Here is a 23,894-nt window from a genome sequence, read left to right as displayed (position 1 = left end):
GAGTTCTCAACATAAAAACCTCTAGAGGTCAATCATGTAGATTTATGTGGGCCAACTAGAACTCCAATGCTCCAAGGTGAAAGGTACTTTTGTTTATTTGTTGGTGACTATACTAGAATGATGTGGGTATATTTCATAAAATATAAATCCGAAGCATTTGAACGTTTTAAGAATCTTAAAACTCTTGTAGAAAATGAAAAGGATTCTAAGATCAAATGTCTTAGAACAGATAGAGGATCAGAATTCACATCAAAAGAATTTGATGAATTCTATAAAGTACATGGAATCAAAATATAACTCTCTGTTGCTAGAACACCCAAGCAAAATGGGGTAGTTGAAAGAATAAATCGAACGTTTAAGAAATGGCAAGGACAATGTTACTGGTAGTTGACTTGCAGTCAAAATTTTGGAGAGAAGCAGTAGAAACAATAGTTTATACCTTGAATAGAACTCAACTAAGACCAAATAATGAGAAGAATCCTTATGAATTATGGAAAGGAAGACCTGCTTCAATAAAATACTTGAAGATTTTTGGAAGCAAATGCTTCATAAAGATCAATGACGACTCACTAGGAAAATTTGATTTTCGGGTTGACGAAGGAATATTCCCTGGATATTCTAATAGGAGCAAAGCTTACAAATGCTAAAATAATCGACTACAAAAAATAGTGGAAAGCATTGATGTGAAGATCGTTGAAGCCCTTCCAAAATGGTAAATTGAAGATCATGAAGTCGACCCCTTCATTGAAGAAAACGAAGAAGAACCTGAAAAAGTAGAGAAGGATCAAGAACCTCAAAATGAACCTGTACAAACTCCTTCTAAGATCAAAGTCCTTCGAAAACATCATTCGGAAGAAAAATTTATTGGGAATATAGATGAAGGAATTCAAACTTGAAGAATCGTGACAAACACTCCAAGAAAAGAGGACATTGCTCTCTTATCTATGATAGAACCTGAAATTTTTTCTCAAGCAAGTCAAGACCCTCATTGGATAAATGCCATGGAAGAAGAAATGTCTCAAATTGAGAAGAATGAAACATGGGAACTGGTACCTCGACCAGAAGATAAAAATATAATTGGAACAAAATGGGTATACAAAAACAAGATGAATGAGGATGGACAAATAATCAAAAATAAAGCAAGGCTTGTTTGCAAAGGATACTTGCAAATTGAAGGAATTGATTTTGAAGAAACCTTTGCACCAGTAGCACGATTGGAAGCTATAAGAATATTTTTGGTATTTACTTGCTCGAAAGGTTTCAAGGTTTATCAAATGGATGTCAAATCAACATTTCTAAATGGATAACTCAAGGAAGAAGTCTACATGGAGCAATCAGAAGGATTTGATCTTGCTGAAGGAAAAGACTTTGTATGCAAGTTGAAAAAGGCCTTGTATGGGTTAAAACAAGCCCCTAGAGCTTGGTATGCAAAGTTGGATCACTATCTACAACAAGAAGGTTTCAAAAAGGGAGTAGAAGGAAGCAATCTCTACATGAAGATAGACAAGGATAAATTGTTGATCACTCTTGTATACGTTGATGATCTAATATTTTCCAGCAATGATGATGGGATGAGTCATGAATTTGCTCTAAATATGTCCAAAAGGTTTGAAATGTCAATGATTGGTGAGCTATCTTACTTTCTTGGGCTACAAATATCTCAAACTACTGTAGACATGTTTATATCACAAGCAAAATATCTTAAAGACATGCTCAAAATATATGGGATGGAAGATTGTGCACCCATGAGCACACCAATGACCACGGATTGTAAATTAAGCAAAGATGATGATTCCCCTCTCATCGATGCAACTCTTTACAGGTCAGTAATTGGAGCTCTCCTATACTTAACTGCCACAAGGCCAGATATTATGCAAGCAGTGGGAATGGTAGCAAGATTTCAATCAAGCCCTAAACAGTCCCATCTAGCAGTTGTGAAGAGAATACTTAGATATTTGAAAGGAAATTCTGATTTTGGTCTTTGGTATCCCAAGAGCTCAACTCTTACTATGACAACTTACTCCGATGCTGATTGGGCTGGAAGTGTGGATGATCGAAAAAGTACCAGTGGAAATGCATTCTTTATGGGAGATTTTCTTGTATCTTGGCTCAACAATAAGCAATCATCTATATCTCTCTCTACAGTTGAAGCCGAATATATAGCTATAGCTAACTGTTGTACACAAGTACTATGGATGAAGGAAGCTTTAAAGGATTGTTATAGACATTTCTGTGCCTTGCAGCTCCAAGCATGAAATGTCCATAAACCAAGGGCTCCTAAGTCCCTAAAAGTGTTGTTCTAACCCCTAAAGGAACAAGGTCAACAAATTACAGCTTCTCCCAGAAGTTCTCCACCAGAAACTGCTCAGAATAAGTCAAAACAGGATCATTTCAGCTGCTCCACTGGCTAGCTGCGTTGCATAGCACCTAAACACACTAGCTAGGTGTGTTGCAATGCACCTAAATGCACTATGAGGGTGCGTTGAGCGGGAAATGACAAATAGCAGTGCCATTCCGCAAGATGGAAAGACAATGGAAGCTTCCAGAATCTTCTCCTATGACACTTGCCTCACTGAATTCGACCAAGGATGAGTAAGAGGCTTTCAGTCTCCAAGTGGAAGCAAGAACTGACAGAGAGAAGACACTAATCAAATCACAGGTTGACTCATCCTCCTTACATACATCTATATATGGATCCCTCATCCCAGAGATCCAGAGGCTGGAATTTTGCACATTGTAAGGAATTGTTGTTGGTTTTGAGATAGATATCAGAGTATTGGGTGATTTATGCTTTGTTGGAGGTGAAGAGGGGCTTCTTTGCTGGGAGGTTGATGTTGGGTCAGGAATCATCGGTTGTAACTCCTCCTGGATCTTCTTGTATATCAATAAAAACTATTTGAGTTTCTCCTCCATGCTTTTGTATCATTGATGCTTGTTACATTTGTATGGTTAGCTTAAATCTGATCCTAAGCTGTTTATGAATATAGATCCATGTCTTTGTATAGTTTTCTTCTTCTGTGATCTTACAGGTACTTGGTGAAGCTGGGCAAGTAAGGGAGCAAGTAGCTGGAAGCTGTCAAAGAAGAGAGGGATTGGATCAAAGGACTAGCGCAAGACACAGGTCGGTTCTTTCTATCCCCCTCTATCTTTAATTCATAAAGGAAATACAAAAGTAGTTTTTCTCTGTTTGTTTCTAAGGCAGCTGTCACACCTTAGTGGGATAGAGCAGTTCTAAATAGACACTTTTCCCGGTAACAAAATGGCGACTCCGCTGGGGAGAATGTCTAATTAGTTTGTTTGTGTATCTTGTTGTTGTTTGTTTCATAAACTTATAAGTAGCATTCGAACTGCATTTGCCACAACAAATGCAAAGTAGACATCTGCTGCTTCAATCCATTCACTGGATCTGTTTATGATTTGAACAGCTGATTCACAAATGATCTGATTGCCCTTGTGATAGCTCTTAGACCCTCCATAGATTTACCCCTGATTGTGCATTACTGATTGCTTTTACTCGGCCAAAAACCAAAGACTGAACTGCAAACCGTGACCCAAAACCTGGACAGATTCTCGTTTCTGGCCCAGCGCAGGCACTGTTAAGAGTTCCTGCATTTCAACGCACTTCCTGAAAGGGCAACCTGCACTGCAATCCAGTTTCTCTGTGTTATAGGTGCGCTGATCAGACTAGCCCTGTGCAGCTGAGGTTCTTGTGCTTCATTCTTTCCAGTTTTGTCTCTGAATTTTGCAGCCTGTGATCAGTATATGTCTGTTTAAAAACCCCTTTTCCTTACAGTTATTCCACCTCCTTTGTACAAAAGAACTGTAGATGTTTTTGTGTGTTTGTTGCGTCGTTTACAGTTTTCCATTGCAAAAGTAGAATAGTTGTACTGTCGTCCTTTGATTTAAATCTGTCGCAAGTGTTGATTTCGATCATAGGAGAAAGTTTGATTACTGTTGATGGTCGATTATACTTTTACTATTGCCTTTGGTCTGAATTTGTGAGTTTCTAGTGTCAAAAATGAGTGTTCATTTCAAAATCGTAAAGTGTCGTAATTGTCTTTATCTTTTGATTTCGAAAAGAAGCTTGTTTGTGTTTGTCGCTTGAAAGAAAATTCAGATTTGTACATCAACTTTCTTTTTAGCATCAATACTAAGAAAGTCGAAAACAAATACATGCATGTGCATTTGCATATTGACAGTATGTTTGGCTTGATTTAGGAAAGTGCATTTACAGTGTGCTCTTTGCTCTTTGTGAAAAGATTGTGTCTTTCTTTTCCCCTAGTAGCTAGGATTTTCATTGCAGAAAAGAGATAAAAGTTTGTTTATCATCTTTAGATTGCATTTTAGGAATTACATCTACATCTCGTGGTGAACCCAAAAGGCAAACTTCATAAGAAAGATCAACTTAAAATAAATTCAATGAATCTAACAACGCTTTGGAACTTAACGCACAACATTTAGAGGTCTAGGCTAGAGACGTATTTTGGCGTCGTAAAGCCTGGTAACTGTTGTCCTCACTGATGGTTGGGTGATTCCTCCACTTTGAGACGATAAGTGCCAGTATGGACTTGTGCTCCCACATACCGTCGAGTATATTTTGGGAGACCCCTATAGGCTTAAATCCTTTATCCATAGGAAGCTGTGTCTGCCGCCCTATCGATCGCAATGCACTAAACACAGCATTCGGGAAGATTGACTGTCGTACCGTAAAAAGTATTCTGCAGTTTTGTGATTGGTTTGGTACTCCCTCTACCTAGATCTCCAGAGCATTCCCTTTCATTCCTTTTCAGACTCCTTAAGGGAAAAGGTCCATCTGAGCACTTGTCACTTCAGGCTCATTAAAAATCGAAGGAGACTAGAGTCATCTTTTGTTTTTTCTCGACTCTTAAAAATTGAAAAAACAAGTTGTGTCAAAGCGTCTAAAAATTTATTTTAAATGGAATATTCATTACCCTTTCCTACGTTGATCTTGGGTTGAGAAAATGGAGTCTACCAACCAAGGAATTCCCCTTGGAGGAAATCCTAGTCCCTTCTCCTCTTGGGGAGATGTTGGTGCGCCCCATATGGCCACATTATCGCTTCCAGGATTGACAATTGGTTTGCCTGTATGGCTCTTCTCAACCTCTGTCGTTCAGAACACCACTATTCCTGAACAATCGAATCAGCAATTAGACGAGTCTAGAGTTTCCACCAGCCTTCTACTTCCTCTAATTCTTCCTCTCCTCCTTCCTCTTCGCTTGATGGGGCTGGTAAAGCCAAAAGTCAAGTTCCTAAGGAGAAGAAGGAAAAGAAGAAGAAAGAGAAGAAGGAGAAGGAGCCAAAGGCAAATGGGGGAAAACGAGTGTCGTCTAACGAAAATCCACACACTGCACCGACCAGGCCTAAATCACCATGTGTCATTTGCAAAGGAGACCACTATCACAGAGATTGTCCTTGCATCCCTCGGATATTAAGGGACTGGTCTCCTAGATTGCACAACCTGGTGTCGTTAACCTCTGATGATCATGTTGAAAGCACACCGTCAACTAGTGAAAGTGAAGCCCCAGGACAAAAAGGAAAATATAGATTTCCTTGTAAAATGTGTGAAGGTGATCATGCCGTCCACCATTGTCCCTTCTTAGACGAAGCTAAAAGAGTTTTGGATGATCGTCCAGTTTCACCATTACGACTTCCTCCTGGATATAAAAACTCTTGTCGAGTCCATCACTAGTTGAAAATCCGACTGGCCCGCTCAGGTGGTCGGCTGAAGCACCTATCATTGAAGATAAACCATCTGGATCCATACCAGACGAAAGTCAAAAGGTCGAGGCAGCAGTTGACCCGGTCTTGCCTTCAGAGGTTTCATCTTCAGATGATACACTCACTGAGGAGAACAAGGATGACACCGTCCAAATTCTCTTCATAAGCACAGACTCCAACGAACATGGGGGCAATTTACCCATTCCTTTACTGCAAGAAGGAAGTTCGTCAGAGTTGTACCCGGCCGTTTATTCAGTCCCACCTCCAAGCAACCTAGTTGTCTCCTTCAACTGGAATCAACTAGGCAGACCCCGTTTACCAGCTAGCATACCATTCCGAATTATCATTCAAATATATAGAATGGTTATGGCTGGTACCATCATAGATGAGGGGGCTTCTGTGAGTATCCTTTCCTCAACTGCTTGGAAAGCACTTGGTTCGCCATCGCTTCTGCCTGAGATGAGAAATCTGACAGGCTTTGATAAAGGAACCAGTCGACCTTTAGGGATCCTTCCTGATGTGCCCATAACATTGAGAGGGAAAACCGTTCACCTGAACGTAATGGTAGTTCAAGGACCCCTTGATTACAATCTACTCCTTGGACGAGACTATATTTATTGCATGGGAGCCATTGTCTCCTCACTCTTTAGAGTAATGTGTTTTCCGCACGAAGGAAGAGTGGTCAAGCTCGTGGACCAGCTTTCATTTCCCGGATCATACAGAGCAAATAGTCATATATCATCCCTGAACGGTCTTTTCACGCAAGAAATGTCTTAATCTCCAGTCCATCCTCCCGATGAGCGCGAGTAATTCGGAGGGATATGACTGAAACCCAGGGGGCATGCATCCCGGTCTGCTTCGGTAGGAAAAATTCGGGTATAGAGTAGGTTTCTGCGGGATAATATGCCTAGTCTGTACCCCTGTCCGTGAGTGGAAGAGGGGGTTATTCTAGTACAGGATTCTCTTGTCAAAGTTATGTAAGTTGGCGAGCGCCGCCACTCACCTTTGTTTATCTCAGTAGACATCGTCGAAGAAGTGTTTTGTTTGCGTCGTGAATAGAACAATCTTTGGGTAACCTGTAAGAGGTAGGCCTCTCTCGGTAAAACATATGACTCTTGGGTTTCAGATCCCAAGGTCTCTTGGACTGCTTTGTCCATTCGGCTTCCACACTAACCCTTTAGGATTATGTTGTGCATTTTTTTTTGACTGTGTAATGGTGACTGTGTTTTTTTATTGAAGACTCTCGGTTGACAGCGTTTTCATGTGATATATGTTGAGCAGTGGTATATGTTGAAGAGTGATATATATTGAACAGTGATATATATTTGAGTGCCCTCATAATATTATGGAAGTGATAAAAGAAATGGTGACATAAGATTTTTTTTCCCAGCAGAAGTCTTGTTGTGGCATAAGAGTTTTTTTCCCAGCAGAAGTCTTGCTGTGACATAAGGATTTTTTTCTCAGCAGAATTTTTTTTTTCTATCAACAGAAGTTTTTTGGCAGAGATATTTTTTTACAGAATGCATTCAATCATTTCAATGGTTGGAATAGTTCTCACTGGCAAGGAGAACTATTCTGAATGGTCTCGGATGGTAAAACACACCCTTATCTACAATGAGCTGTGGAAAGGAGTGTGTGTCGGAGAAGAAGATAAAGACCCTGTGCAGCCCACATCAGACAAAGAACTCGCCATTTGGGAAAACAAGAACAGCAAAGCCTTTGCATTGATCGCAGCATCTGTAAATGAGGAAGTAAGTCGTCATATTTCATCCTATTCCACTGCCTTTGAAGCTTTACAAAAGCTGAAAGAACTCTATGATACACATTCTGCACTTGAAGTTGTTCAGCTCATGATTAAACTCTTCACTCTTGAACTCAAAAATAATGATCCTCTTACTCTTGCATCTGAAATAAAGTCTATAGTGCATGATATTAAATCCACTAAGGTTGAGCTGGATATCTCTCTTATTGCCTTTCTCAAAGCACTCTATCCTACCTACTCTAACTATCTTGAGTCTTTACAAGCAAATGGAAATCTTAAAGATATAACCTTTGACACTCTTGTGAAAAAGTTTGCTGAAAGAGAGAAGTGATAAAAGAAATGGTGACATAGGATTTTTTTTCCCAGCAGAAGTCTTGTTGTGGCATAAGATTTTTTTTCCCAGCAGAAGTCTTGCTGTGACATAAGGATTTTTTTCTCAGAAGAAATTTTTTTTTTCTATCAACAGAAGTTTTTTGGCAGAGATATTTTTTTACAGAATGCATTCAATCATTTCAATGGTCGGAATAGTTCTCACTGGCAAGGAGAACTATTCTGAATGGTCTCGGATGGTAAAACACACCCTTATCTACAATGAGCTGTGGAAAGGAGTGTGTGTCAGAGAAGAAGATAAAGACCCTGTGCAGCCCACATCAGACAAAGAACTCACCATTTGGGAAAACAAGAACAGCAAAGCCTTTGCATTGATCGCAGCATCTGTAAATGAGGAAGTAAGTCGTCATATTTCATCCTATTCCACTGCCTTTGAAGCTTTACAAAAGCTGAAAGAACTCTATGATACACATTCTGCACTTGAAGTTGTTCAGCTCATGATTAAACTCTTCACTCTTGAACTGAAAAATAATGATCCTCTTACTCTTGCATCTGAAATAAAGTCTATAGTGCATGATATTAAATCCACTAAGGTTGAGCTGGATATCTCTCTTATTGCCTTTCTCAAAGCACTCTATCCTACCTACTCTAACTATCTTGAGTCTTTACAAGCAAATGGAAATCTTAAAGATATAACCTTTGACACTCTTGTGAAAAAGTTTGCTGAAAGAGAGAAAGCCTTTGGAAAGAAAACAGTCCCTGAATCTTCTGAAGAGACTGTTTGCCTTGCTCATAAAGAAAAGCATCCTGCTTAAGATTCTACAAGAGGAAGAGGTGGACGAAGAGGAAGAGGAAGATACTTCAGAGGCAGGGGGGGCAGACATCCTCAAGCAGAAAAGGCAGATCTGCATTGCATTCGCTGCAAACGAAATGGATCACATGATGCTTCTACATGCAAGCTACCATGGGACAAGGTTGAGCAGAGAAGAAATCAGCAGAAAGGTAAAACTGATGACACAGACTAAGGTAAAGCACCTGAATCCGCTCACTATATTGAGGCACAATGTAACATTGGAGTAAATGAAGATTTGTTTAATGCTTCACTTGCTTCTTCGAAAAATGACTGGTTGCTTGATTCAGGAGCAACCTATCATATGACTCATAGGAGAGATTTCTTTGAAGATTTCACTGACAATGTTGATGGAGCAGTATACTTTGCAGATCAGTCAAAAATCAAGCCATCAGGGCTTGGCACAATCAGGCTTAAACTGCCTGGTCTTCCAGACTTTCTTCTGGATCATGTTCTATATCTCCCACAGCTGAAAAGAAACTTGCTGTCCCTGGTCCACATCCGCCAGCAAGGTCACTCCATTCACATGTTTGATGGCAAGCTTGAGGTAAGAAAGACATCTGACCACTCACTTGTCATGAGGGGTATAGAAGAAGAAAGACTCCTTAAACTGCAAGGAACCTCTGCTCATGCACAACATTTCTCATATATTTCTCATCATGAAGAAGGTGCACTTTCATCAAGTTTATTATGGCATGCTAGATTTGGAAATTTAAACTATGATAGTCTCCTCTTGTTGAAGAAAAATGGTGTTGTTGGTTTGCCTACAATTCCTAGAAAACATAAACAATGTGATGCTTGCATTCTAGGAAAGCACAGCAAACAGTCTTTTCATGATTCACATTCAAGAGCACATAGGAAGCTTGAACTTATTCATTCAGATTTATGTGGTCCAATGCCTGTTTCTTCTGCAAATGGAAATAAATATATCATGACATTTATTGATGATTACACCAGAATGTGTTGGGTTTACTTATTGAAGAACAAATCTGATGCTTTTCAAACATTCAAGAATTTTCATAAGTGGATTGAAAATGATGCACAATCTCATATTGGGTCTATTCGCACTGATAATGGAAAAGAATATACATCAAATGAATTTGAACACTATCTTCGCCAACATGGGATTAAACATCAAACAACTGTGCCTTATAATCCTCAACAGAATGGTGTAGCTGAAAGAATGAACAGAACAATTTTGAATATGGTACGATCCATGCTTTTCTTCAAAAATGTAAAGATAATGTTTTGGGCTGATGCTGTTCTATGTGCTGCATATATAAAGAATAGATGTCCATCTAGTGCTATAAGAAACAAGACTCCTTATGAATTAAGGTATGGACATGTTCCTTCGATAAAACATCTCAGGATATTTGGTTCCACCTGTTATGCTTTAATACCAAAGGTACATAGAAACAAACTTCGTGCTAGAAGTCGTAAGTGTATCTTCCTGGGGTATTCAAACACATCTAAAGCATACCGCCTTTATGATGAAGTAAATAAGAAGTTTGTTTTATCTAGAGATGTCATTTTTCTTGAATCATCCAAATCTGACAGTGTTGTTGAGCGGCAACTTGATCGCTTGGATAGATTCACAAAACCGAAATCATTCCAAGAGTTTGATAATCAGATTCCACATCTTGAAGGGGGGATTCCTATACTAGATCAACATGTGGAATCTCCTTCTGAAGAACAATCTCCCTTGCATGACACTCCAACAACGGATGATGCTTTAAGTGATGTAATTGATAGAATTGGGAGACTTAATCTTGATTCAGTCCCAACTAAATCAACAGAACAACCTGGACCATCTCAGAAAGGTCCCCCAAAGTGGCTGACAAAGACACTTGAAAGTGTTCATCCTGATGAAATTGGAAAAACAGGAACCAGAAATACAAACCGACAAGATGGAGGTGATGTAGATAACTCTAATTCACCTGTTGATATGGATATTACTTATGATTGTGAATTGAACTTGTCTACAGATTTTGAACCAACTTCCTTCAAATAAGCTGATTCTCATGATGAATGGAGAGAAGCGATGCAGAAGGAGTATGATGCCCTCATAAAGAATGGCACTTGGAAGCTGGTTGATCCTCCATTTGGAACCAAACCAATTGGCTGCAAGTGGGTCTACAAGAACAAGTACAAAGCTGATGGCTCACTTGACAAGCACAAAGCTAGGCTTGTGGCAAAAGGTTTTGCATAGAAGGAAGGGGTCAATTATGAGGAAACTTTTTCTCCTACAGCAAAATGGGCCACCATCCGGACACTCTTTGCACTAGCTGCTCAGAACGGTTGGAAAGTCCATCAAATGGATGTAAAAACTGCATTCTTGAATGGAGATCTAAAAGAGAATGTTTTTATGTCCCAGCCTGAAGGATTTGCTGTGAAAGGACATGAAAATAAAGTATGCAAACTTGTGAAGTCCTTGTATGGCCTCAAACAAGCACCACGAGCCTGGTATGAAAAACTAACTGAGCATCTTCTGAAACTCAACTTCAAACATTTTGATCTTGATGATGCAACTTTATTTGTTAATAAAGTTGGCAAAACAGTTGTATATCTTGTGGTATATGTAGATGATCTTTTAATGATAGGGAACAATGAAAGCTATATTGCATCCATAAAGAAAGAATTAGGAAATTTTTTTGAAATGACTGATTTGGGCTATGTTCATTACTATCTTGGCATTGAAGTAACCCAACATCCAAAGTCCATATTTCTTTCTCAAAAGAAATACATTGGAGATTTGTTAAATAGATTTGGCATGACAGAGTGCAATCCCCTTTCTACTCCAATGGAACAAAACTTGAAGCTCACATCTATTGAAGGAAAGGAATTTGAGGATGCAACAAAGTATAGACAGCTTGTAGGAAGTCTCATCTACCTCACTACTACCAGACCAGACATTTCATTTGCTGTTGGAATCCTCTCCAGGTTTATGCAAAAGCCTTGTGAGGGACATTGGTCTGCTGCAAAAAGAATTCTAAGGTACTTGAAGGGAACTCAAGACCTTGGAATCAAGTATACACAGGTGGACGACTTCAACCTGATTGGATACTCTGATTCAGACTTCAATGGAGACAAAGAAACTGAGGTATCTACTTCAGGATATGCTATGAGTCTTGGATCAGGAGCTGTCTCCTGGAGATCACGCAAACAATCAGTACCAGAAGATTCCACAACAGAAGCAGAATACGTGGCAGCAGCTGAAGCAACAAAAGAAATTGTGTGGCTCAGGAAAATTCTTGAAGATTTGCAGGTAAAACAAATACAATCTACTCCACTCATGATTGATAACACATCTGCAATAAAGTTGGCCAAGAATCCAAAGTTCCATGATCGTACTAAGCACATCAATACTAAATATCATCTTATCTAACATCATGTTGAGGCCAAAACAATCCATCTCCGTCATTGTTCCACAAATGAGCAAATTGCAGACATCTTCACCAAAGCGCTTGGAAGAGAAAAGCTTGAAAGATTCAGAATGATGCTTGGGCTCACCAACATCCCTTCAGATTAAGGGGGAAATGTTGACACCTAATCTGAAACGGATGAGGTGAAGCTGGACAGTCATCTAGAAGATGAACTGATCCGTTTTGTACATGTATAAATAACAATAGTCTAATGAATAAAATCATAAGTTGTTTTCTTGGGCTCATCAATGGCTGGAGTTACCCTGGCCTGACAGGACTAAAGAAGGGGTAACCTTGAAACTCTGTTTTATACTTGGGGGCATGCAAACCTTTTGGAATGCAAGCGAAGAGCGACTATTTATTTTTTAAATTTTTATGACCTCTAACCCTTTAAACCCGTAGGATTGGTCGTTTCCTAACTTGCATAAAGAAAGGATGTGGGGCAAAACTCTAAAATTTGCCATTTTTATATGAGACATTCTTATCATACGACTGGATTAATCAAACAGTTTTAGCACATAGTTCAATCTCGTTAAAAAATAAACATAAGACATGAGCAAATGTTTCCACCCGCGTTTAAGCTCATTAAAAAATGAACTATTCCCCGGTAAATAACCACCGTGAATGTAGTACTTCAGCCATTAAAGCCTTGGTTGTGTTTGCACCGTCACCTCCACTTTTACATTGGCCGATCATTCACCTCCATTTGATTGTTTACCCATTTTGAGGAACAGCTGCAAAGAGTGATTTCACTAGCCATCCTTGTGACACTGCCCTGATTGGAAAATTCCAAACCTTACCTGGAATCAGCTGTTACCCGTTTTATCACTCGTTCCTCGAAAGACGAGTCTTCTTTAAGCTCTTTTCAACTGACTCGTAAAATATGAAAAGATTGCCGAGTCCTTGGCCTTCCAGCTCGTTAAAGGGACAGGAAGTGCTATCCCTCCTCTAGATTTTAATCTTTTTGGACCTGAGGGATTATTGCACAAAAAGATCGAGCGCTTGTTTTGCTCGGCTCGTTAAAACTATCGAAAATTCATCCCTTCTATATTGTTTTATAATTTTTCGGACTTAAGGGATTATATGACGAAAAATGAATTTTGGAGTTACCTTTACGTACCTTTTCAGACTCTCTAAAAATGAAAAGGACCGAGTTATCTTTGTCGTTAAACTCGTTAAAAAGATTAATAGCGACAAACTTGTCTTTAGACGAGAACGAGTTTCACTATCGCTAGGCTCGTTAAAACATAGCGATGGGTTTGCCCGAAGGGAAAATTATAGAACAAGCATATGTTATCCTCCTCAAGCTTGACAAAAATAAAGAGGTACTGGTCAACAATGACTGGGGAAAAATTGGAAAGAAAACTCAAAGAATCTTTATTGGTAGCAAGTCACTCTTGAACATGACACTTCCACTACGTGTCTGAGTCGGGTTGGGTTGTTTCATTCACCGTCACATCGCCATGGTCACACCATACCATCCACATTTGGGGTTAATGCTACCAATCCATCACATCAGTGTCGTCGACATGTTCAATAGAAGTCATCCAGAGAAGTCACCTGTGTCCCACCCACCACCATACATTATACTCCATTCTTTCATGACCGCCACCCTGAACCGTATATCATCAGATTTTTTTCACCTCCATCAAAATCATTTGCTCCGTTCTGTATCATTGATGTGGGATTCATTAAGGCCCTCCTTTGACGGATCACTTCTTGTCGACATCAGCTCATTATCCAAGAAGTTGATCTAGGAACACCCCATTTAGTACTTTGAAGCTTGCATGCCTTAATGACAAGTTTCTCACTTCCGGCGACAGGTTTACATCAATGGCCTTTGACCGAAAGATTTTGCATGGTGTTCGACGCCAAGTCCTTTATTCACACCACGTGAATTGTACTGTAGTACCTTGAGGGTCATTATCATTATCGGTGATTCCTCTCGCGCTTGTTAACAGTTTACATCATTGACTGGTAATCAAGCGATGTCTGTCCATGTTCGACTTCAGAACATTTCTCACATGGATCGACTTGTACTTCGAGTGAAGATCGACGAGATTAAAGACCCCGGATCTAGTTTCATCCATCTGGGCTGCGATATATATTCAGGGAAATAAAGACATTAAATGTACAGCATTGCAGCATAGATAATCATCCTACCAAAAGGATGATGGCTCTATCAGAATCATCAGTCTACACTCAGACGATTGTCTGTCCTATGTACATGAAAATGAATTTATAAAGCTGAGCATGGGAATGCCCGCCTCAGCTAGATCATGAAAAACAGTATGAAGATAATGTATTGTATTGTATCTTATTACAGGTCTCCTCCCAGCATTGAAAGAACTTCGGATCCTCATAATAAATCATTTCACCCGATTAACGGCCTCATACTTTAGGGGGCAACTGTTATAGACATTTTTGCGCCTTGCAGCTCCAAGCATGAAATGTCCATAAACCAAGGGCTCCTAAGTCCCTAAAAGTGTTGTTCTAACCCCTAAAGGAACAAGGTCAACAAATTACAGCTTCTCCCAGAAGTTCTCCATCAGAAACTGCTCAAAATAAGTCAAAACAGGATCATTTCAGCTGCTCCACTGGCTAGCTGCGTTGCATAGCACCTAAACACACTAACTAGGTGCATTGCAACGCACCTAAATGCACTATGAGGGTGTGTTGAGTGGGAAATGAAAAATGGCAGTGCCATTCCACGAGATGGAAAGACAATGGAAGCTTCCAAAATCTTCTCCTATGACACTTGCCTCACTGAATTCGACCAAGGATGAGTAAGAGGCTTTCAGTCTCCAAGTGGAAGCAAGAACTGACAGAGAGAAGACACTAATCAAATCACAGGCTGACTCATCCTCCTTGCATACATCTATATATGGATCCCTCATCCCAGAGATCCAGAGGCTGGAATTTTGCACATTGTAAGGAATTGCTGTTGGTTTTGAGATAGATATCAGAGTATTGGGTGATTTATGCTTTGTTGGAGGTGAAGAGGGGCTTCTTTACTGGGAGGTTGATGCTGGGTCAGGAATCATCGGTTGTAACTCCTCCTGGATCTTCTTGTATATCAATAAAAACTATTTGAGTTTTTCCTCCATGCTTTTGTATCATTGATGCTTGTTACATTTGTATGGTTAGCTTAAATATGATCCTAAGTTGTTTATGAATATAGATCCATGTCTTTTTATAGTTTTCTTCTTCTGTGATCTTACAGGTACTTGGTGAAGCTAGGCAAGTAAGGGAGCAAGTAGCTGGAAGTTGTCAAAGAAGAGAGGTATTGGATCAAAGGACTAGCGCAAGACACAGGTCGGTTCTTTCTATCCCCTTATATCTTTAATTCATAAAGGAAATACAAAAGTAGTTTTTTCTCTGTTTGTTTCTAAGGCAGCTGTCACACCTTAGTGGGATAGAGCAGTTCTAAATAGACACTTTTCCCGGTAACAAGGATGTCAACATAGAAACATGGAAACCAATCACCATTTTTTGTGACAACACTAGCTCCATCAATCTTTCAAAGAATCCAGTTATGCACTCAAAGACCAAACATATTCCAGTCAAATACCACTTTCTCCATGAACAAGTTGCTGAACAGAATATCAAGTTGGAATATGTCAATACAAAAGAGAAAATTGCAGATATATTTACAAAACCCCTTCCATGAGAAGCATTTGAATATCTTCACCAAAAGATGGGGGTCATTGCTCTTGCATCACATTAAATAAACCAAGCAAATAAGCAACATGACAGGGGGACAACATGACAAAGGGAGCAGCATGCCAGAGGGAGTCTATCGGCACCCCGTTTTCCATTGATGTCAAAGGGGGAGAAAAAGTTGGAATATTTCCATCAATGACAAAGGTGGATATTGTTAATCTAGGTTGTCATTGATGTCAATATGGCAGTGGCCAGAATGGAACACTCTCTAGGGTGTTAGATGACATGTCTTACCTCCAGTGATATTAATGGATGGTGAAGAAGACCACTCTTGGTGAAGGAATAGATGAGGATGGAAGAATACATGATGAAAATTATTCATATGACATGATGACATGGATAACATCATGAGCCTAAAATGAAGAAGCCTAATAAAAGGAAGTCTAATTACTTTACCTCCAATTCTACACCAATCACATTAAAAATATTTTTTTCACCTCCTTAAAGGCTGCAACTCACCATCAAACCTACACCATTATATAGATCATAATTTCAGCTTTATAATGAGCTATTATTTAGCCTGAAAATCCAAGTAATCTAAGAGATATGAATTTTCCAAGAAAATAATGTTAGTCTAGATAGTAAGCCAACCTAAAATACTTTCCCATGTTAGCTTTCTCTAAGGAGACATGTATATTCATCTCATAAAGAAACTTGGCATATAAATAGAATCTTAGACCTCCTTTTCTAACACACAACAAGAGGAGAAACTACAGGAACTCGGACAAGATCACCCAGGGAGAAATATTTGTTCACAACTCGTGAACAAAAGAAGGAAGAGACTAGGGAAAATCTGATAAGGGTTTTTCATATCACTATTTCTTGGAAATTATAGTGACTATGCTCACACAACGAAGACCTCTTATTTATTATTGTTACAGTGTTGATACATCTTCAAAAATGTTCCCTAAAATTTATCTACGGACTTGTTGACAACCTCTAGTGCATTGCAGTAACTCAGATACTCTTCAAACTATGTCTCCAAACCTTGTATTGTGCATCTCTTTCTATATGATGACTATGTAAAGGAATCTCAGATTGGACAGTGTTACATTGTGAACTAGGAAATGGTGCTTTTGGATAGGATCCTCCCAAAGTTTGTCATTGTGGAGAGTGACACTCATTTGCGGATCTGTGGAGGAATAGTGAGCTAGAACTGTGGGCAATGATAGTTGTGAGGATCAAACCTTGAGAGTAGTCATCTGGAAAGCTCAAATTTCTTGACATTGTTGTATGAAGGCTCGAACATGAAATAAGTCACCTTAGAGAGGGCTCGGTGTAGTGATTATAACTTTAGGTATGTAATGTAGATCTTTGTAGCTCAGAGGCCTGTGTTATGTAGCACATCATTGGGATTGGTTGAAGGCAAGGTCGTATATTCTTGTTGAAGCATCATTGAACTAACAACTTCAGTAAGGGAGCAAGGGAGGATTGGTGTCCTTTGGATAGGTTCCCATAAACACAAGGGTTGTGCCTTGGAGAAGATAGGGTCGAAGCCCTAGAGGTCGGAGCCTCCTTAAGTCCAAGTTGGTTCTTGGAAATAGGTTGGTGCCTAAATCTTTTAAGGGTTGGAACCCTCACATCTTATTGTACTCTTTCATTTGATAAAAGGATTTTTATCCTCCTTGTTTCTATAATAAGATTATTCATTTCTTTGATTTTAATTGTGTATAATATAACTAGACATAATAACAATTGAAAAGAAATACAGATTCACCCCCCTCTCAGTATTTCCAACAATATCCTCCTCCTACTCCAAATCTATCTCTCCTACAAGTGGAGCATCTTTATCCTCCTCCTCCTACAACTCCTTAGCCTCTTTCTCCAACCACTCAAGTGCCTCCTCCATGATAGGTCTCTTAGTCTCAACCCTCCATGGATTCATGGTGTTAAGTGCATCCAATGAAATGGAATTGGTATTGAGTATTTTGTTTATATGTTTGACCCATAATCTAATATTGTAGTAGTCATGGACCATGTCATTGAGGCGATGGACATATAACTTGCATGAGGGGAATTTTTTTATTAGAGGATAATGACCCATGGCCATATGCCATAACTTAAATTAATGAACTTATATATATATATATAAATAAAAAAAATTACTTTGAAAATTTCTAACATGTTGTGCTTCTTGGAGTGTATCTTTTCAAAGGCACTCCAAATGTGCACAGACACTGAAGCACTACAAGTTTGACTCAACACCTGAATGCCAACCTTTTGTAACTCTAAAACTCTTCTACCATAGTTTTCCCACCAAACATCTACAACAAATAAATCGAAAGGATTCAAATTTCCAAGGAAAAACAATGCGTTAGATTTCAATTTTCCATTGAGTAACAAATATATAGAAAGGAAATACATTGAAATTTGAAAGTTTGAAAATTGAAATAAATTTTACTTGTAACGTACCTTGCATCTTAATGATATTGTCTTGGATAGCCATATCATACACCAAGTTGTTTAAATTTTGCAACATCTGCTAAATACATTGGTATAAATCCATCCATAACCTCTACATCAAACGTAAATCCACATTCACAAGATAATTCATGGTTGAGGTAGAGCCCTCCCACATGAATCAGATGATGGAGAGTGTTTTTCCATCATGCATCAATCAAACCCCATGTATCGTCTCACCTAATGAATCCATCTTCCCCTTTGTCCTCATAGTACCAATGGATAGCTTCCTTGGCCGTATCCATGGCCTCATACAGGTAGCCCATTTCGAGATTCTCACCATCAACCAAGTGAAGAACCTTTATGAAAGGTTCACTATGTGAAAATTCTTTTAATGCAACAACTAGAAATTATTCTCCTAATTATTAGCAGTTTATTTGTATTCTATTAATTATTAATGGAAAATAACGAATAATTCATTGATTCATTCTTCACCATAAAAATGTTGTGGAAATTTAAAATACAAAACTAAGAAATAGTTGTACACACATAATAAAATAGACACTGTGATTTTTGGACAAATGTCTTTGGAAAAACCCTAAAGGGAAAATGAGTGTAGCAGATGACAATTTTATTATTATACAACAATTTGAGAGTACAATAAAATGGATGCCTTCTACCAGCAATCCTTTTGAAAATACTATTCACAACTGGAAAAATAATCTGGAGATAAAATATCTCCTCTGCAATCCAACTCTACCTCTCTTCAATCACTCACACTTCTTAGCTACTCACACTGCTGGACTTGAAATGCGCAGATCTAGCCTCTAGACATTTGTACAGCCCTGGATATGCCTCCTAGTGAGACGTCTAGCCTCCCTCTGCCTTTGAAGTGACTCGTGATATCTTATACACCCTGATACAACTACTGACAACTGAAACAAGCTTATTTTGGCAAGTCACACTAGGGTTTTTGGCCATTCACATTGCTCTATACAACCTCCTATTTCTTACTTCTTGAACATTGGAAATACTGAGGAAATTTTCCTCTAGAATCCTTATTGCTCCCTCTCTTTGATGCTCTTCCCTAGCTTCAATTGGGCCCTGCTGAGAAAATGCAACTGGGTAGTTGAACTGCTCAACTCTAAATCAATGCCTTTTTCCAAGCCCTCAACTTGCTCTTACAAGCTTCTATTGGGCTACCAACGGTCAAGATCTAATCTTGATCAATGACTTAGATCACTTTGACTCCATCAATAGAAGTATCTAGAGAAAAATCAGATTACCTTAATTAATTAACTTTAATTAATCAACGACCCTAGGTTAGACTTAAAAAATAATTTAATTATTGGATAATTAATTTGATTAAGTTTCTTCCCAAGCTTATCTCATGAAACCTTTTCTAGATTTTGGAGATATCGTATTCTCTTAGTCATTTAGCATCATTTGAGACTAGAACACATGTTCACTTCTACTCCAAAATCTAAAACTCCCCCTTAGCAAGGAAGGCATTCTCCACTCTACGCATCTATGCTAAAAAATAAACGAATTTGGCTCTCCCTAGAGCCTTCATGAGTATATCAGCCATCTGTTGGTCTGTGGGAGAATTTTATAGCCAAACTGATCTATGTTGCTAGTGTCTAACATCTATTATACCTCCTTCCTACACATCTATAGTTGATCTGACTCCATGTCACTAGAAATCACTATGAAGAAGACAATCTAGCAAACATTGTCCACCATGTTACGACACATACTCTAATCTCACACTGTTGATGCCTCTGCACTACCTCTATGTTGTTGCAACCACTGCAATTATATGTATTGATCTACTTAGAACATGAAGATCAAGCCTCCATAGGGTTTCTCCCTCTAAATATAGACTCCCTCTGAGTCTCAAACTCTCTATGATCTACTACGTCACTGCAACTGTCTCTTGAGTCTTTGACTGCAACTAGCTCTACATTATCTACCAAGAAACTAGCACAACAACTATCTCTCAAGTATTTTATTGCAACTTTCTCTGCAACCGTCCCTCAAGAATCTGACTACGCCTTGCTAACACTTCAATCCTCTTGCTACTCTATACTATGCGCTCCTGTAGTAAACATAATGAGCCATGTGAAGAATATGTAGCTACTAGATCTGAACTACTAATCAAGCTCTCCATGGATGATCTATACCTCCTACTGCCCTTCCTAAGGACCCTGCCCAATCTAGCATACTGGAGCATCATACTCCTCCATCTAAGGATAATGGTACAAACATAGTGAACTCATTATCCAACCTGGCGGACAAGTCATCAATTTATATCAATGTTTCAATTTGCTTTCGCTGCTTGTCCTTCTTCCTCTTGGGACACTAGGTGATGTAGTGACCAAACTCACCACATCTGAAGCACATGACCTTCAACATGTCCTTCTTCTTCTTCTCTCCTTTTGAGCCTTCTCCCTGACTAGGACCTTTCTTCACTTTCCCTTTCCTGCAACGGCTACGTTCTCCTCCTCCTCCACCTTTTGTCCCTTGTCATTGTTGTTGGTAGGACAATTAATGAGATTGACCCTCAACTCCTATTCAGTTAAGTCACTTCATAGGTGCTCCAAACCTAGAAGTATGTCTCACCCAAAAATTACTTGGATGAATGTACGCCACTCCTTGGAGAACCCATTGAGTGCCATGTGCATCAACTCACTATCATATGGTTTTTCTCCTACAACTGCAAGTTCATATCGAACACCCTGAATCTTGGTGAGATAAGATGTAACGTTCTCACCATTCTACATCTTAGTTGTCCTCAACTTCTCCTTGAAAATAATTTTTTGATTCTAAGATGGATCATGGTACATCTTCACAATGACATCCCACATTTCCTTTTTTGTATTCTTGTTTGCAATATTCAAGATGATATGATCTAAAAATATATCTAGGACCATACTCTTGGCTTTGGCCATCTCCTTATTGAAGTTTTCCAACTGTTGCGGATATTTTGGCTCAACCATTACTGCTGTCATAAATTCCTTCAAGTCGTGCTTGTCTAGAAAGAATAGCATCCTAGCCTTCTTGACACCAAATTTGGAGGCTTCATCCAATTTGTCTTGATCTCTGAGACTTGTTGTGGCCATCTCTGTGAAACTAAAAAACTGGAGAAACAAATTGGGAGATATCCTTCTCCTTTCTAACAACTAACTATGCCTTCTTCTTGCACTTGCACTCCCCTTAGGAAATGTTTAGATCTGCTCCTGGAATAATTCTCACTTGTCTCGGGTGTCCTTCTCGAAACTTGCACTTCCTTCTACTCCTCTAGGAAACTCACTCTACCTCTGGATGTCCTTCTCTGGTCTTGGAACATGCACTGTTGAACCTAAAATCCGCACTAGCTAGAATGGTAAGTCTGCTACAACCTTCATTTTTGGAAATTATGGCCTCCTTTCCTCATACTAGAAAATTGGAAACCCTTTGAGAATTTCACCAGCAATTCCCTCTGTGTGCTTTCCTTTTCCTTCCCTATGTTGATCTAAAACTACAAAAAACTTGCTACAAAATCACTATGCTATATCTACTTTATGAACTCACTGTGCTGCTCACCAGAAACCCTCTCTGGCAATCCTATTACTTATTGTTGCTCTTGAGGTAAATCTAACTTTTCCTTCACCCTAAATTGGAAATCGTTTTTCCCGCCTCTAGCAGTTAGCACTGCCTGGCTAGCCCCATACAGGTCTAAAATAGTGCTTCATATATCCCTCTGAAATTGAATGACCTCTCCTTTCACAAAGAGGCTCTGATCCAATCTTCTTTGCTCTTATACTATGTGAAAATTTCTTGAATGCAACAACTGGAAATTATTCTTCTAACTGTTAGCACTTTATTTGTCTTCTATTAATTATTAATGGTAAATAACGAATAATTCACTAATTCATTCTTCATAATAAAAATGTTGCGGAAATTTAAAATACGAAATTGAGAAATAGACACACGCACGCAATACACTATTATTTTTGGAGAAATGTCCTTGGAAAACCACGAAGGGAAAACTAGTGTGGCAGATTGGGATTTTATTATTATGAGAAAGATTGATAGTATTGTAAACTAGATGTCTTTTACGAGAAATCCGCCAACAAATATTGATCACAACTGGAAAAATAATCTGAAGATAAAATATCTCCCCCTATAATCCAACTCGGCCTCTCTCTAGCCACTCGCACTGTTGGGCTGGAAATGCACAGATTTTGCCTCTATAAATTCGTATAGGTATAGATATGACTCCAGCTGAGATGTCTATCCTCCCTTTTCCTTTTCAATTGACTCGCTCTACCTTCCGGACCTTGATTCAACTACTGACAATTGGAACAAGATTCCAACAACTCACATGGGGGTTTCTAGCTATTCACATTTCTTTGTATAACCTCACATTGCAAATACTGAGGAAATCTTTCTCTGGAATATCTACTCCCAAATATTTGTTGATCCCTCTCTTTGATTCTCTTCCCTAGCTTCAACTGCGCCTTGCTTAAAACCTGCAACTGGGTAGTCGAACTACTCAACTCTAAGTCAACGCCTTTCTCCAAGTCCTCGACTTGCTCTTACAATCTTGTGTTGGGCTACCAATGACCAAGATCTAATCCCGATCAATGTCTTAGATCAATTCAACTCCATCAATAAAAGTCTCTAAAGAAAAATCGAATTACCTTAATTAATAAAATTTAATTAACCAACTTCCTAAGTTAGACTTAGGAAATAATTATTGGCTAACTAGTTTAATTAAGGTGTTTCCCAAGCTTATCTCGCGAAACCTTTTTTGGGTTTTGGATAACTCATGTCCCTTAGCCTCTTATCATCATCTAAGACTATAACATATTGTCTGCTACTACTCTAAAAACTAAAACATTGATACCACACAACCCCTCCACTCCCATCCAAAACTCTAGTTTTGTCTCACAAGTTAGGTACGGCTTGCCCATCCACTTTAGTGCTATAAACACAAGCATTCCACTCATCTATGAGAAACACCCTCTACAATTCCAATATAACATTGTGGATAGATTAAATAGAAATGAATCTATTCATGAAACATGCGATAATAGGATAGAGAAACTACTTGCTCCCTGTGAAATATCTCATGAGTGTTAGAACAAATGTATGATTGTAAATATACTTTGTAACACTCCTAGCTGACTCAACAATTTCATTGATCTAAGGAATGTCTCCCATGTCCTCTAGCATCAAATCAATGCAATGGGTGGCACAAGGAGTCTAATATAAGTTATGATACCTCTCCATGAGAAACTTTCCAACACCAACATAATTATCAGTGTTGTTCGTAATGACTTGGATAATAAACTGCAAACCTATCTCTTAGATGAAGTTATCCAATAACTCATATAATAACTACGCATCTTTAACATATGTAGATGCATCAATAGATTTGATAACATTGTTCCCCTAAGATAATTAACCAAGAATTTCAAAATGGACCTACCCTTCTCATTTGTCCAACCATCTAACATAACAATGCATCCTATGATCTCCCATGATTATTTTAGCTCATCCAATCTCCTTATGAAATCAGCATTTTACCCTTAAAGGAGATGCCCTCTCAATTCATTATAAGGACCCTTGTAGCATGAACCAACAATGGTAGTATCTACAAACACGGAATGGTAAAATGGGT

The sequence above is a fragment of the Pinus tabuliformis genome, chromosome 2_2 (assembly GCF_031772625.1).
Source record: "Pinus tabuliformis cultivar Carrire ecotype Pingquan chromosome 2_2, CPIR1, whole genome shotgun sequence".
Taxonomy (NCBI): domain Eukaryota; kingdom Viridiplantae; phylum Streptophyta; class Pinopsida; order Pinales; family Pinaceae; genus Pinus; species Pinus tabuliformis.
The sequence above is the reverse complement of the archived record's forward strand: the minus strand, read 5'-3'. Positions refer to the sequence as shown.